Genomic DNA, 15,597 nt, shown 5'->3' with positions numbered 1-15,597 from the left:
ACTGCGTTTACAGGATGAACCTTGTCCTCCTGCTGCCTTGGCGGCTTATGGGACGCAGAAAAGACGCAAAACATCGCAGGTATTTCCCTGCACTGATGATTTTCAATGCGCTGTAAAGGAACATTGGCGTAATATACGCAAGCCTTTTGCTATACCAAGTAGGTTTAAGCTGCGCTATCCTTTTACGCCCGCTACTGATGGGCGTTGGTGTGTCCCACCTCCGGTGGATCACGCGATAGCGGTTCTGAATAAGCCCACTGCGATTCCTGCTGAGGATATCCCGGTGTTCCGGGATGCCACGGATAAACAGACGGAGTCCCTTGCCCGTCATGCCTATTCTATTATGGGTTCTATGCTGAAAGCTTTATTGCTTCACTTATGGCGGCCCAGGCTGTCGCGAGCTGGACGCAGGTGCTTAATCGCGTCCTGGTGGCTGATTCTGCCCTCCAGGCGACTTTGGATATGGTGGATCAAATCCACCAGGGTGTCATGTATTTGTGTGATGCGGACCTGGATATGGTTCCGTTGGCTGCACGTGTACATGGTGTGGCGGTATTGTCTCGCCGTTTTGGTTTGGTTGAAGTGTTGGTCGGTGGACCAATCTTCGCGTAAGACCTTGGCTAATCTGCCCTATGATGGTTCTCGCCTTTTTTGGTGAGTCCCTAGATATACGTTAATTAGGGGGATCACGGGTGGTAAGAGCACGCTCTTACCCTAATCCCACAAGGCTAAGACGGCTCCTGGTAAGAAGCCGTGGACTGGTAAGCAAAAGTCCGGCCAGTCCGGTTCAGCGGCCCACAACAGTGCGGCCTGAAGGGGCGCCCTCACCCGACTCTGGGGTGGGGGGACGCTTGCTCGGTTTCCTTCAGCCATGGCTGTCCCGGGTTCGGGACAGGTGGGTTCAGGAAATCGTTCGATCTGGCTACGAGATCGAGTTTCTCTATAGGCCGGAGCGCAGATTTTTTCCCTCAAATCTTCTACTGTCCCCGGAGCGTTTGCGGGATCTGCATCTAGCGGTGCAGGACCTGAGGGCTCAGGGAGTGGTGGTCCCGGTGCCTCATCGGGACAGGTTTCGGGGGTTCTATTCCAATCTGTTCACCGTGCCCGGGAAGGAGGGCAAGGTACGTCCGATTCTGGACTTAAAGGCGCTGAACCGCTTTGTGCGGGTGCGCAAGTTCCGCATGGAATCTCTGCGGTCGGTGGTGGCTGCCCTGGTTCCGGGGGAGTTCATGGCTTCCATCGACTTGAAGGATGCGTATCTTCACATCCCGAATTTCGAGGGTCACCAGAGGTACCTTCGATTCGCCATAGCGGAGGATCACTACCAATTTGTGGCGTTGCCCTTTGGTCTCGCCTCGGCTCCACGGGTGTTCACCAAGGTGCGGGCACCGGTTTTGGCTTTGTTGAGAGCCCAGGGCGTCTCTGTCCTAGGGTATCTGGACGATATTCTGGTTCGGTCTGCGACAGAGACTGCATCTCTGTCCGTTACGATGCAGTCTCTGCAGGAGTTTGGTTGGACGATAACTTTTCCAAAGTCAGCACTGTGCCCATCGGTTCGTCTCCCTTACCTGGGAATGGTTCTGGACTCTGTCCAGGCGAAGGTCTTCCTACCGGACGACAAACTCAGGACTCTTCAGGAAGGAAGTCAGGTCCCTCAGGGACGCTCCGTCCTCGTCCACTCGGACGTGCATGAGATGTCTGGGATTGATGGTCTCGGCTTTCGAAGCGATTCCCTTCGCCCAGTTTCACACGCGGGTCTCCAAGCGGAGATCCTGTCCAGGTGGGACGGGCGACCGCGATCTCTGGATCCGGATTTCGTTGGGCCATCGCACCAGAAGGGTTCTTCTGTGGTGGCTCCTGTCCCCGCCGGTGTCAGGGGGCAAGTCTTTTCGTCCTCTCTCATGGACGGTGGTCACCACGGATGCCAGCCTGTCGGGCTGGGGTGGTGTTCTGGGCGTTCTGTCCGCCCAGGGAACTTGGTCGGAGGGGGAATCCTCCCTTCCGGTCAGCATTCTGGAATTGCGTGCGATGATTCTCTGCCTTCAACGTTGGCAGGACAGGCTGCAGGGCTGTCCGGTTCGGGTGCAGACGGACATTGCCACGGCGGTGGCTTACGTCATTCGCCAAGGGGACACCAAGAGGGCCCGGGTGGCTCGGGAAGTGGCCGACATTCTGTCTTGGGCCGAGACGCATGTCCCGGCGATATCGGCGGTTCACATTCCAGGGGTTGGAGAACTGGCGGGCGGATTATCTGATGCCGCCAGTCCCTGGACCAGGGGGCATGGCCCCTCCATCCGGGTGTTCTCCAAATGTTGTGCGCGACGTGGGGTCTTCCGGAGGTGGACCTGTTCGCGTCTCGTCTGTACAGCAAGGTGTACAGGTTCGTGGCAAGGCCACGCGATCCTCGGGCAGACGCGTCAGACGCGTTGGTAGCTCCGTGGCATCAGTACCGACTGATGTATGCGTTTTCACCGTGTGACGGTACTAGCCGTCACTATGGGTGACGGATCACCCTGTCCCTGGATTGTAAACCCCTTTGTGTCATTTTCTTATGAGTTTGGAACATTGCATTTTATTTTCCCTTTATTCATCCTCTGAACAACTGACTCATGGCATTGAGTTAATGTAATGTAATGTTACAACCCACCCCCCCCCCCTCCTGTTTCTGTGTCTAAGTGTGTGGATTCATGGCAGACAATGGTCTGAGTTGGAGACATCTCTCCGCAGGGAGTGTGTATTCAAATGTACAAATGTTCAGTTCTCATTGGTTGGTCTATGTTCCCTTCCCCCTTCTGTGGAAAGGCTAAGGGGAGTTTCCCTAACTGTATGTAAAACTGTGTCTTGGAATGTAATAAACAGTTTAAGCTCTGCATGGTTAACCCTCAACACCTGTGTGGATTGTCTCGTGATTGAGGGGTTACGGGCAGGGTATGGCTTCTCCGCAGGCTGTGGGTGCGTTTGGAGGACAGGAGACACAGATCCGGCGGATGTGCCCACCTGGGGTACAAAGATCCGTTACATTGGTTGGCAGCGGTGGGATGTCTCCTGCAGTCCAGGACATCCAAACCACCACCAGGATTCAAGATCTGGGCAGCTGCCGAGGAGTGATACGGGGACCAGCCAGCATGAGAGCGGAGTTCGGGAGGAGGCTGCAAGGCATGCGGAAGAACCATCGGGGACCAGCGACAGAGCACACCAGGCTCGGCTGGGAGGATGTGATCCGCCGGCAACTCTGGCATGAGGCGCTAAGCCACGAGCGGCACCATCAGGGGAAGATCCTTCCCTCCTCCACAGAGATGTACCGGACGCAGTACTGTGCGCGAGAGGTGTTTCTGAGGGAACGACCGCGAGATGAAGGGAAGACGGAGCTCGGAAGATTGGTCCAGGAGGAAATGAGGCTGGACGCCAGCTACAGAGCCCTCCGGTGGTTCGCGGCTCAACTGTGGCCAGGTACAGCAGATGGAAGCCCAACAGAAGGCGTTGGCTATGGCGGCGTGGGGCTGCTCCATCAAAAAATGTACGGAGACCCAGACTTTGGGAGCGATGAGGAGTGGCGGCTGGAACACATTCTGGATTTCCGAGATGAGGTGCTGGACCTCCCCGACAAGGCGTGTGACCTGGAGGAATTGGAGTTCCTGGTTGAGCAGGAATGGGAGCTCGAGATTGCCTACAAGCGGCTGTTTGATGGTGATCAGCAGCCTGGCATGGCTCCCGTTGCCTGGGACTGTCCGAGAGAAATAGCAGACAGTCACGAAGATGAGAAGCAAATGGGGCCAGGGGTGACCCTGCGTTTTCCCGTACTAACTGCAATGGAAGAAGCAGCGATGATACAGAGGGCACTGCGAGCGCTAGAATGCCGGAACGCACCGGAGGTCCACCAGGCAGCGAGACAAGCTGATAGCATGAAGGTCTCAGAAGGGAGAGTTGAGACAGGCGCTGGAAGGCTGGGAAATGGTGATCAGCAGCAAGTCCAGAGTATCTCATCTGGTGCCCCAGCAGAAGCATTGGCTACAGGGCAGAGTGCCCCTGGCATCTGCCCAGCATCAGAAAAAGAGTTGGATCCGGAGAGTCTGAGAGAGGATCTGCGTGAGCTGTTTTCCCAACAGCAGATACCCCCACCGGGAGTAGAGGAAGCAATTCTCCCTCCCCAACAATTGGACACTACCCCAGTGTTTATCCCCCCAGCAGAAGCGCTGGCTATGGGGCAGAGTGCCGCTGGCCTCTGCCCACCCTCAGAGGTAGATCCAGGGAGTCCGAGGGGTGACCTCAGTGAGCCGTTTCCCCAGCACTTGGACACTACCCCAGTGTTTATCCCCCCAGCAGAAGCGCTGGCTACGGGGCAGAGTGCCGCTGGCCTCTGCCCACCCTCAGAGGTAGATCCAGGGAGTCCGAGGGGTGACCTAAGTGAGCCGTTTCCCCAGCACTTGGACACTACCCCAGTGTTTATCGCCCCAGCAGAAGCGCTGGCTACAGGGCAGAGTGCCCCTGGCATCTGCCCAGCATCAGAAAAAGAGTTGGATCCGGAGAGTCTGAGAGAGGATCTGCGTGAGCTGTTTTCCCAACAGCAGATATCCCCACCGGGAGTAGAGGAAGCAATTCTCCCTCCCCAACAATTGGACACTACCCCAGTGTTTATCCCTCCGACAGAAGCGCTGGCTACAGGACAGAGTGCTGATGGTCTCTGCCCAGCATTAGAACCAGAGATGAAGAATCCGGGAGACAGTCCCTGCAAGATACCTTCTCAGCGGCTCGTAACTACACCAGGAGAAAAGCAAGTACCTTTTTCTCCCCAAATGCATAGCCCTACCAGCCTACATTCCCTACCAGCGGAAGCGTTGGCATCAGGGCAGAGAATTATTCAGCTCCCCCCAATATCTGCAACCCTGCCCTGGATCAGAGGGGTGCAGACAGCTGTTCCCACTCTGCAGCGGCTGTTTTTATTCATGGGAGACCCTATGTGCGGTGTTGCTCCCCAGCGCCAGAGTCGTTCTTTTAGTTTTCCTGGTTGCCTGGGGTGGAAGTTTGTGACTAACACAGGTCCAGACCATTTGAGGGTCAGGAACCTCGTTAGTCTGTTTTTAAAAGGGGAGAAATGTGACAGAACCCACTGTCACTGTGTGTTTTGGAGGGGACTGTGCGTAAGCCTCCTACCGACAGACTATGGGCCAGAAGATACTGGAGTTTGGCGCTACAGCCTTTTAAATTTACCATCCACTACTGCCCTGGGAAGCAAAACGGCAACGCTGACGAATTATCCAGGCAAACAGACATTGACTCTTTGGGATTTGTTACCCGACTAATTCAGGCACAGACCAGTTGGAGGTCTAGTACCTGGATTAGTCTACCTTTAGTGGGAACAGGTGTGACGGTACTAGCCGTCACTATGGGTGACGGATCACCCTGTCCCTGGATTGTAAACCCCTTTGTGTCATTTTCTTATGAGTTTGGGACATTGCATTTTATTTTCCCTTTATTCATCCTCTGAACAACTGACTCATGGCATTGAGTTAATGTAATGTAATGTTACAACCCACCCCCCCCCCCTCCTGTTTCTGTGTCTAAGTGTGTGGATTCATGGCCGACAATGGTCTGAGTTGAAGACATCTCTCCGCAGGGGGTGTGTATTCAAATGTACAAATGTTCAGTTCTCATTGGTTGGTCTATGTTCCCTTCCCCCTTCTGTGGAAAGGCTAAGGGGAGTTTCCCTAACTGTATGTAAAACTGTGTCTTGGAATGTAATAAACAGTTTAAGCTCTGCATGGTTAACCCTCAACACCTGTGTGGATTGTCTCGTGATTGAGGGGTTACGGGCTGGGTATGGCTTCTCCGCAGGCTGTGGGTGCGTTTGGAGGACAGGAGACACAGATCCGGCGGATGTGCCCACCTGGGGTACAAAGATCCGTTACACACCGTTTCAATTGCTGCCCAGGTTCCTTCGCAGGTTGGTCTCGGAACCAAAACACGGTGATTCTTGTGACACCGGACTGGCCTCGCCCGTCCTGGTACGCAGACCTCGTGCATTTGGCGGTCGACGCCCCGTGGCGTCTGCCTCTTCGGGAAGATCTCCGGTCTCAAGGGCTGATATTTCATCCTGCCTTGCAGTCGCTGGCTTTGCCGGCCTGGCTGTTGAAACCGAGGCCCTGAGGGATAGGGGTCTCTCCCCTGAGGTCATTCACACTTTGATCAACGCGAGGAATTTTTTCCTCGGGGTAGGTCTTTTACCGTATTTCGGAGACCTATTTTGCCTGGTGTGAGTTCAGGGGGTCTTCACCTCGCCCGTGGTCGGTGTCTGGGGTGTTGTCCTTCCTTCGAAAGGGTGTTGACAGCGTTTGGCGCTGGCTATGATCAAGGGTCAGGTGTCTGCGATGGCCGTTCTTTTTTCAACGTCCTATGGCATCTATCTCCTTGATTGGCACTTTTGTTGGGGGGCATCTGGTCCCTCCTAGGAGGGTGCCTCTGCCTCCTTGGGACTGGAATCTTGTTCTGTCCGTGTTACAACATGGTTCTTTTTTGAACGGATCGGGTAGATCTCGTTGTCTATGTTGTCCTAGAAGGTCACCTTTTTTGGTGGCGATCAATTCGGCTCGCAGAGTGTCGGAGCTGGCAGCCTGTCCTGCCATTGTCCGTATCTGGTTAATCACTTGGTTAAGGTGGTCTTGCGACCTAACCCTTCTTTTTTTCCGAAGAGGGTTTCGGAATTTCACCTCAATGAGGACATTGTCTTGCCTTCGCCTTGCGCGAAGTCTAAACATTCGGAGGAGGTGGTGTTGCACTCCTTGGATGCTGTTCATGGCGATTAGGGTTTACCTAAAATCGTCTGAATCTTTTCACAAGTCGGATTCTTTGTTTGTCCTTCCGGGGGTCCTCGGAAGGGCGTGGCGGCGTCGGCTTCTGCCGTCGCCAATTGGTTCAGACAGGCCGTTGAACAGGCCTATGCTTTGCGGGGAAAAGTTTCCCTTATGCCTGTGAGGGCGCACTCTACCAGATCTCTGAGTACGTCTTGGGCCTGTCGTCATGGGGCTTCTGTGGCCCAGGTGTGTAGGGCGGCGACTTGGTCGACCGTGCACACCTTCACTCTGTTCCACAGAGTGGATGTTCAAGCATCGGCAGATGCTTCCTTTGGCCGCAAGGTTCTTAGTGCGGCGGTCCCTTAGGGTCCCTGGTTTTGGTCCTTTGGGCTGTTTGGGATTTCTTTGTATCCCTGGGTTATTTGTTTTTTTCCTGGGTTATTGCTCCCGTTGAGCAAATTTTTTTCTCGTGTTGCCCAGCTGGTTTCCTTCCTTTGGTAAGGTTACTTTCTTGATGTGGAGACTGCGTTGCCTTTAGGCGCGGCTGCGTTTCCCACCCCTCATGTTTGCACTGCTTTGGGACGTCCCCATTGTGACGAATAAGAAGATGGCGGCGACTGTCGGAGGACGTAAGAGAAAACGGAATTTTTGTAAAATCTTACCTGTAAAATTCCTTTCTCTGAGTCCTCCGACAGTCGCCGCCCCCGCCCCTCTTTTGGGGTTTAGGTACTCTACTGCTATTCCACTGAAACTGAAGCAGGAAACAGGAAGCAGGAGGGTATAGACTGAGGGGACCACCCCCTGGGGTGGGGATATGTTAAAAGCTTTAATATTGACATATTCTGTTGCCTAGCTACTCCTACGGAGCAAAGTCTAATACCCCATTGTGACGAATAAGAAGATGACGGCGACTGTCGGAGGACTCAGAGAAAGGAATTTTACAGGTAAGATTTTACAAAAATTCCGTTTTTTTTTTTTTTTTTTCTTGCTAGAAATTTACTTAGAACCCCCAAACATTTTATATATATATATTTATATATATATATATATATATCATTTTTAGCAGAGACCTTAGGGAATAAAATGGTGGCCATTACAATTTTTTATGTCACACGGCAGCAGTTTTTGAAACGCTTTTTCTCTATCAACCATTGACAGACGCAGCCTCATCTTCATGAGCTGTGAGTTATGCCGCCACCTGCAGGAGTAGTCTAGGCAGTACGTTTAGTACAAAGTTTTTACATATACACGCCAACAGGGCTGTCCCTCCAGACATAACCCTCACAGACACAGCCCAGCACATTATTATTATTATTATTATTATTATTTCAGGTTCTTATATAGCGCTGTCAATTTTCGCAGCGCTTTACATATACATTGCACATTCACATCAGTCCCTGCCCTCAAGGAGCTTACAATCTAAGGTCCCTAACTCACATTCATACATACATACATAGTAGGGCCAATTTTATACAGGATCCAATTACCCTACCAGCATGTCTTTGGAGTGTGGGAGGAAACCGGAGTACCCGGAGGAAACCCACGCAGGCACAGGGAGAGCATGCAAACTCCAGGCAGGTAGTGTCGTGGTTGAGATTTGAACCAGCGACCCTCGTGCTGCTAGGTGAAAGTGCTAACCACTACACCACTGTGCCGCCCATCAGTTTGTTTCTGCCTAGAGAAGGAGTAGGACCTAGGTTTCCTGCTGGGACTCCAGTCTCAGTTTTTTGTATTTGTTTCAGAATATTTTTTTTTATTTCTCTTTACTCACTTGCTAACTAGTGTTCAGGGAAGAAATTCCTGGTGATCTACAAGAAACAATGCTGGCTGGGGCTTTGCACTGGATAATCTTTATTCTAGATCCTTATGGTCCCCCCCAGCCTGGCCTACAAGCGTGAGCAGGTTATAATCCCGCACTAGGCCTAGCCACGAAGGTGCCCCTTTTCTGGATGGGGACGAGCCTGCGAGCAGATGCCTCACCGGGAAGCGACAACCTGGAAAGTCCCGAGTCGCAGCGTACCCCTCAGCTGGCAGCACCCCCACTTCAAGTGGGAGGCAGTCTGCCTGGAGCGGAGCCCACCCGGTCCATGGTATGGTGAGTAAATGTGCCCCCCCCTTGCCCCTGCTGGCCTTGGGGAAATATGGGCCCTCTCCTGGGGATAATGGGATTTGTACCTCCTGAAAGATCCCCCTGGCCTGCCCAGGGTCCAGTCTGTGTGTCTTAGCCCCCTTCCCTGTTCCTGTGGGGGGCTATGTGTCTGGGACGCTTGGCACCCTGGGGGGGTGGCATAGTACCTTGGGCTTTCTGGTTCCTGTGGTGGATCCTGAGGCCTTCATAGTGTCGGTCCCTGGCTGCATGGCTTGCTGTGGGCGCCGCCATCTTAAGTGTGGGCAATGTAGTTTTTTCCCCATAGACTTGTATGGGGCAGCCATTTTCCCTGAGCTTCCTATTGCAACTGTATGGGCAACCATGTTTGTGTAGCCTTTGTGCTGCACTTTGAGCATGACCTTTCATTCAGGTCCGCTTCCCTCTGCGACCAGGCTCCGCTCTCATCAGCGTCTCCGTCTGCCTGTCAGCAACCTTCCGCTCGGCCACGCCACCGAGACTCCTCTGCACACCCACACCGCCGGCTTCACTCCGGTGTCCACCACTAGGCCTCGGCTTCAGTTTCTGCAATCCGCAGCAGCTCTTCCCCTTCTTTCCAGTGTGCTGTCCTCTAGGCAAGAGAGCAAAGCCAAGTCCCGCCTCCCTTTATATAACCACCCCCAGCATGCTCCGCACGTCCTGCTGCTCCCTGGGAGAAGGGTCCCTCTGTCCCAGCAGTCTATGATCCTGGCTCCTCCCGGACTACATCTCCCACAATGCAAAAGTCACAATATGAACAATACCAGCCATGCGACCCGGCTACATCCTCCCCCCACTTTAACATCTTTGGTCCTCCAAAGAAAAGGAAGTTCTTCCCAAGAAAGGTAAACGTTGACCCATAATAAAGTCTTAGTCAACCATCTAAAATAGCGTTCATTGCAACTGGAACTGACTAATAAAATCTCTATCTAGTAATTTACTATATACACCATCAAATAAATCTGGGTCACTCACAAAAAGCTAGCAAGAAATCAACAGCCAACTTAATAGTGTCAGTGGGTGGAACTGAACTGTCTCTCTCTGAGAGTCCTCAATAGAGAGGGCGGTCGATGACAGACTGTTGTGCTGTAAAGATTTGTTCTTCAGAACTTTCCCCCAAGGTACTATAGGTCAGTCTCTTAGGAGGATGAATTTCTCTCCGTAATCTAGCGGATATTCCTTTATCATTTCCAACAACACTTTCCTCTGCTGAAGACTCAGGATCCACTGACACTTCTGGCCTATTTTCAAAAGAGTCCACTTCCTCAGAAGATGAAATTATTGTATGGTCTGGACTTCCATAAAGATCTTCTAAAGGAGGGGAACTTGAAGGTTCAATAACAGACTCATCTGATCGGAATGCAGGAGAATCCACAAAAATGTTATCAGTCGGTGATGAACCCTCAGGGGCCAATACAAGCTCCTCTTCCATCCGTCTTGGTTCCACACTTCTCATGGGGGAATCACACCCCTTACTGAGCTCTCTTTTCATCATCGCTATCCCCTTCATCATTTACTAGCTCTGAAGACTCTGGGCTGGAACCTCTGGAAGGCCGAGATCGTGTCCTAAGGGTTCTCGGGTATTCTCCTCTTCATACCTTTCAGACGAGGTTCTAACTGCTTCAGAGATGGGCAATAGGTGATTCCTATACAAAATTCTAAGGGGTCCTTCCTTGCCCTCCGGGTGGATTTGATAGACAGGTAATCCAGGAAGCTTCTTGTAAATGACAAAAGGCTGAGAGCGCCAACGATCAGCCAACTTATGCTTTCCCGGCACCCCCAAATTCCTGAGAAGCACCTTATCACCAGGCTGAAGATCTTGCACCCTCACTTTTAGGTCGAAGTTTTAATTGTTCCGTTGTTCTCTACCTTACAGAAACTTCCATCGCTCTCTCATGAGCCCACTTCAAATCTCTTCTGAGTCTGTCAACATAACTCTTGTAGGAGGCCTGTGAGGTATGATCTACCGAGGTACCAAAGGCTAAATCAACAGGCAATCAAGCTTTCCCCCCGAACATGAGGAAATATGGGGAGAACACGGTAGAGTCGTTGACAGTACTATTGTAGGCGTGAATTAACACTGAGACATATTCACTCCATTTCTGCTCCTTCTCAAAGGGCAGCGTCCCCAACATATTCAACAAAGTTCTATTGAATCTCTCCGACTGAGGATCCCTTGAGGGTGATAGGGAGTCGTTCTGGATTTCTGTATATTTAACAGTCCACACAGTTTTTTTATCAACTTGCTCTCGAAGTCTCTTCCTTGATCAGAATGTATTCTCTGTGGCAACCCGTAGTGGACAAAGAACTTCTCAACTAAAATCTTGGCCACTGTACTGGCCTTCTGATCACCATCTGTTCCCGGTGGCATCAAACTTGACAGTTGTCATCAGATACATCAAAGGATTGTTATGTCAGAATATTTATACTGCTCTGAATATAACAGTGTCTATTTATGTCAATAAGCAAAGATCTGTAAGGTAGGAGAATCTCAACTTATTTCCACAAATCAATATGTAACAAGTTCTTTTAATCGATTAATTTCTTTTTAACAGCATATACCAATCTTAGTGAGTACAGTCTACAGTATGGAATATATAAAAATATTTATTCACAATAAATGATCAATCTGGAAATGACACAAAAAGATAACTTTACATAAAATACAAACTTAAAACGATAAATGCAATGTGATATTTAGCTCAATAATGAAAGTAAAAATAAAGCAAGATTACCTTTTCCCCAGGTGTAGCATAAACCACAGATAGGTGTTCTATACAAACAGACCACAATTGTCTGCGAATTGTGCAGCCGACAGTCACTCCACTGCAGTCAGAGCGAGAATAGGCTATGCAAAATGGGAGACTAAAATCGCCAATAATGCGCTGAATCGGATATTAATAAAAATGTATAAAAACAAAAATCAGCTTTTTAGAGAAAAATCTACTATGGTTTATACGGCTGGGATTGTAATCTTATTACCCTTAAATATGCAATATAAAACATATAAGGAAGGAAATAAACAATTGTTAAATAATAATCAAATAAACAGCAAGGTATATTTACCACACTTAAGATGGCTGCTAGCTTAAATGTTCGTTACCAGAGTCCTTAAGATGGATGCCTTCTTAAAATGGTGGCCAGTTAGGGAGGAGTTTCGTTTGGCTTCCCTCAAAGTTTCAGATAAATGATAGAGCAAGATGGAGTATGTATAGATGAGTATATAGATGGATGTGAGTAGCATGTGTGTTGTGGGTGTAATGAGTGTTGTCAGTAATGTAATGTGTCCTATTACATCTGGGTTCTCCTTTTTATATTGTATTGAAAAAGGACCATTTAAAATTACCATAAGTTAAACCCAAAAGGAGGAACATTATCCCCATTGGTTAGGATATCTTATCCATTAACTGGTGAGGCCAGTGGCACACCTCTAGTATTAACCCAATATTTTGGATAATAAAATTAAAGGATGATTTCTTTATATTTAAGAGTAATCCTAAACACAACATAAAAACTTGTCCATACTCTCATAATACACATATGTCCATCTAATATCTCCATCACTCATCTTGGCAGGGATTGGATATGGTAAAGACATTCATAAAGATAATTATTAATACAATATATATATTTATTTTGGAAATGCCTAATTTTACCCAAAGACTGCATTTAGTAATATCTCCAAAGGGGGCAGTATTGTATTGCTTATTAGATTCAGTATAAAAACATACAGTAAGACCACTATTAAAGATAACCTTTGACCTCTGGCTAGGCAAAAATAATTAAATCATTTGACCATGTCATATGCTGTCAGACATTGCGTCTAGAATGTAGTATTTATGTCGGTCATAAAAACTTAAACACAAACTTCTCTAAAATGAGGTAATTAGTATTTAGCTTGGTCTAAGTAAGATTATTATGTTTAATAATATAAAACCAAAATGTGATATAACATTCCTAAATATATATGTATACATATACGTATAATTATTACTCATATTTTCTCTTACGTCCTCTGACAGTCGCCGCCCACTTATACAGTCTTCACCAATGGGTATTGACCTCTTATCCATAGGAGCAAGCTAGGCATAAGACTTGTTAAAAACAAAGTAATTTACATAGACACACCTATGGGGGCTGTCCCACTGGTCCAATACCCCCCTGCTATCAGCCATCCCAACTCAGTTTGTCTTCTGCCTAGTTAGGAGTGAGATAGGCTCTCCCTGTGCTTGGGCTACAGTCTCAGCCTTCTTCTATTCTTTTATGATTTTATTTCTGCAAATGCGTTTTTTTTTTCCTTTGCATTACTAGCTGTTTATTTCTCAGCGTTTAGTTAGTCACTTCTTCAAGATGATGACGGCGTTGCGAAGCTGGGAGTCGCACTGGTCGTCCTGGTATCCCAGGACAGAGGGCCTTATGGAATCCCAGCCCGCCATTGAGCGTTTAGCAGGCTATGTGTACGCCCTGGCCTCGCAAACGACCCATCCCTGTCCTCAGGGATGCAGGCCTGCGAGGTGGCCACCTCTCCTGGACGTCTCTCCCACGGTTCCGTGCGTTGCTAGCGTCCTGCGTTTTTGGCTGACGGCACCCCCGCCATGTGGGGTGGGAGGTTTCCCGTCAATGTGATGCACCCACGCCATCGGGTACGGTAAGTACATTCTGTGTGGGGCCTCTGTCTGTGTAAGATTCTGGTACCTTCGGTACCCTTCCAGCCCATTTCTTCCGCATATAGCTACCTGTACCTTTAAATCTCATGACGTCATCACTAGGCGCCGCTCTGAGCTGCTATTTCAATCGCCGGCTTTCACTCACAAGGTGTTCGTGCAAACCGCTTGTTACACAGCCTTGTCTGACGCTGCCGAAGCCTCCAGCTATTTCCTGTATCTCGCTACGGATCCTGTATCTGGCTACCTGATCCTTGTCTCATTACCGGACCCCTCATCTCTCTAAACCAACTAGTGATAAGTACCCCACAGGGGATTCCTTCCTATCAACTTACACTATCTACTCTTGCATACTAAAGACTGTTGCTATCTATGCATTACTATTTCTATCATCTGCACTGTTACATAGATTGCTAGCTCTTGAGTCTACTACCATCTGCACTGTTACATAGATTGCTAGCTCTTGAGTCTACTACCATCTATATCCTTGCACTGAGTTAGCAATTCCTGTACACTTCATCTGCTGTCCCCTACCACCTGTTATTTGTACATGATTGCTAACCTATCTGCATACTATCTATCACCATCTGCTAACACTCCTGAACATTACTATTGAGTGCCTATCATTGCTATCACTACTCACGCCTGTCCTTTCAGCACATCACCTCTATACTATCGTATACAACCTATCACTCCAGGAACATCTTATCTGAGTGCCTGTATATTTGCATGCTGAGGCAGGCTGGGCCACAATGATGAGTCTGGAGAGTTGGATATGGTGATTCAACACATCTCTACACGACTACTGAGTGGAAATTCTGCAGCTGCAAATCCAGTTCACTAAACAAACGCCGGAGCGTTACAGTCTGGGGCTAGCAGTCCTGTGTGTCTGTGGTATCCTCTAATGTCTGTGCGTTTTTTGGGCTTCCTTTCTCCTGGTCCCTGCGGGGGCTCTAACTCAGCTAGCTCGCTATGTGAGTTTGTTTGTGGGGTCCCTCTCCTATGTGACACTTTATGGTGTGTGTGGAGGTGCAGACACGTGCGGCGACCGCTGTGGGGTTAAAAAACACCGGTCCGCCATTTTAGGTGTGGGCAGCATGCTGGCTTCACTGTGGGTGCTTCTGCAGCGATGTATGTAGTGTATTTTGGCGCCTTACGGCGCCATCTTGTGTGTGGCAATGTGTTCTCCTGAGCAAATGTCAGCCATTTTCCCGGAGCCTCCCATTACTTCTATGGGCAACCATGTTTCTTTAGTCTGAAGTCCCAGTTCAGCCTCCTGCGGTGACATCACTTCTCTTTTCTGTACAGAGGAGATCGGCAGGCGTGTGGTAACACTTGTGGGGATCGCGGTGTGCTTAAAGGGCCAGTACCTTGGGGAAAAAAAAGTTTTTTATTATGGAGTCCCAGGACAGCAAATTTCCCCCAGCTTTGGTGGATGATTCAGGTTCCTCTGAATCTTCTGCTCTGACTGCCGCACTTGGGACTTTAGCATCCAAAGTGGATCTTTTGATGACTGAACGGGATACTAGAAAAAGGCCTAGGCTTTCTCTTTCTTCTGATTCTGAATCTGACAGGGTTGCCGTAGATAGTGTGCCCCTTGAAGGGTCTCGCTCTTCTCAGTCTGAGGGGGAGGCGGAGGTTGCAGGGGTGGATGATTCCCCCCCTGGGACGGCTGAGGATCACGCAGCTATCGATGCGCTGATTATTGCCATTAAGGAAACACTACATTTAGAGGATGAGCCCAATCCTCCGGGAAAACGGTCCTCTTTTGGTACCCACAGATCCCGTAAGGCGGCGCAGGCATTTCCTTGCCCGGCTGAGTTCCACGAAACTGTGAATGAACAATGGCGCAACTTGACGCGCACTTTTGTGGTGCCAAAGAAGTTTCAACTCCTCTACCCCTTTGCATCTCCTACTGATTCGTGCTGGTCTGTGGCTCCCAAAGTGGATCACACTGTAGCCAGATTGAACAGGGCCACTCTGGTACCCACCGAGGATTCTCCAGTGTTTAGGGATCCTA

Source organism: Pelophylax lessonae (genome assembly GCF_965119305.1).
Source record: "Pelophylax lessonae genome assembly, chromosome: 2".
Classification (NCBI taxonomy): domain Eukaryota; kingdom Metazoa; phylum Chordata; class Amphibia; order Anura; family Ranidae; genus Pelophylax; species Pelophylax lessonae.
This window is presented reverse-complemented; position numbering follows the sequence as displayed.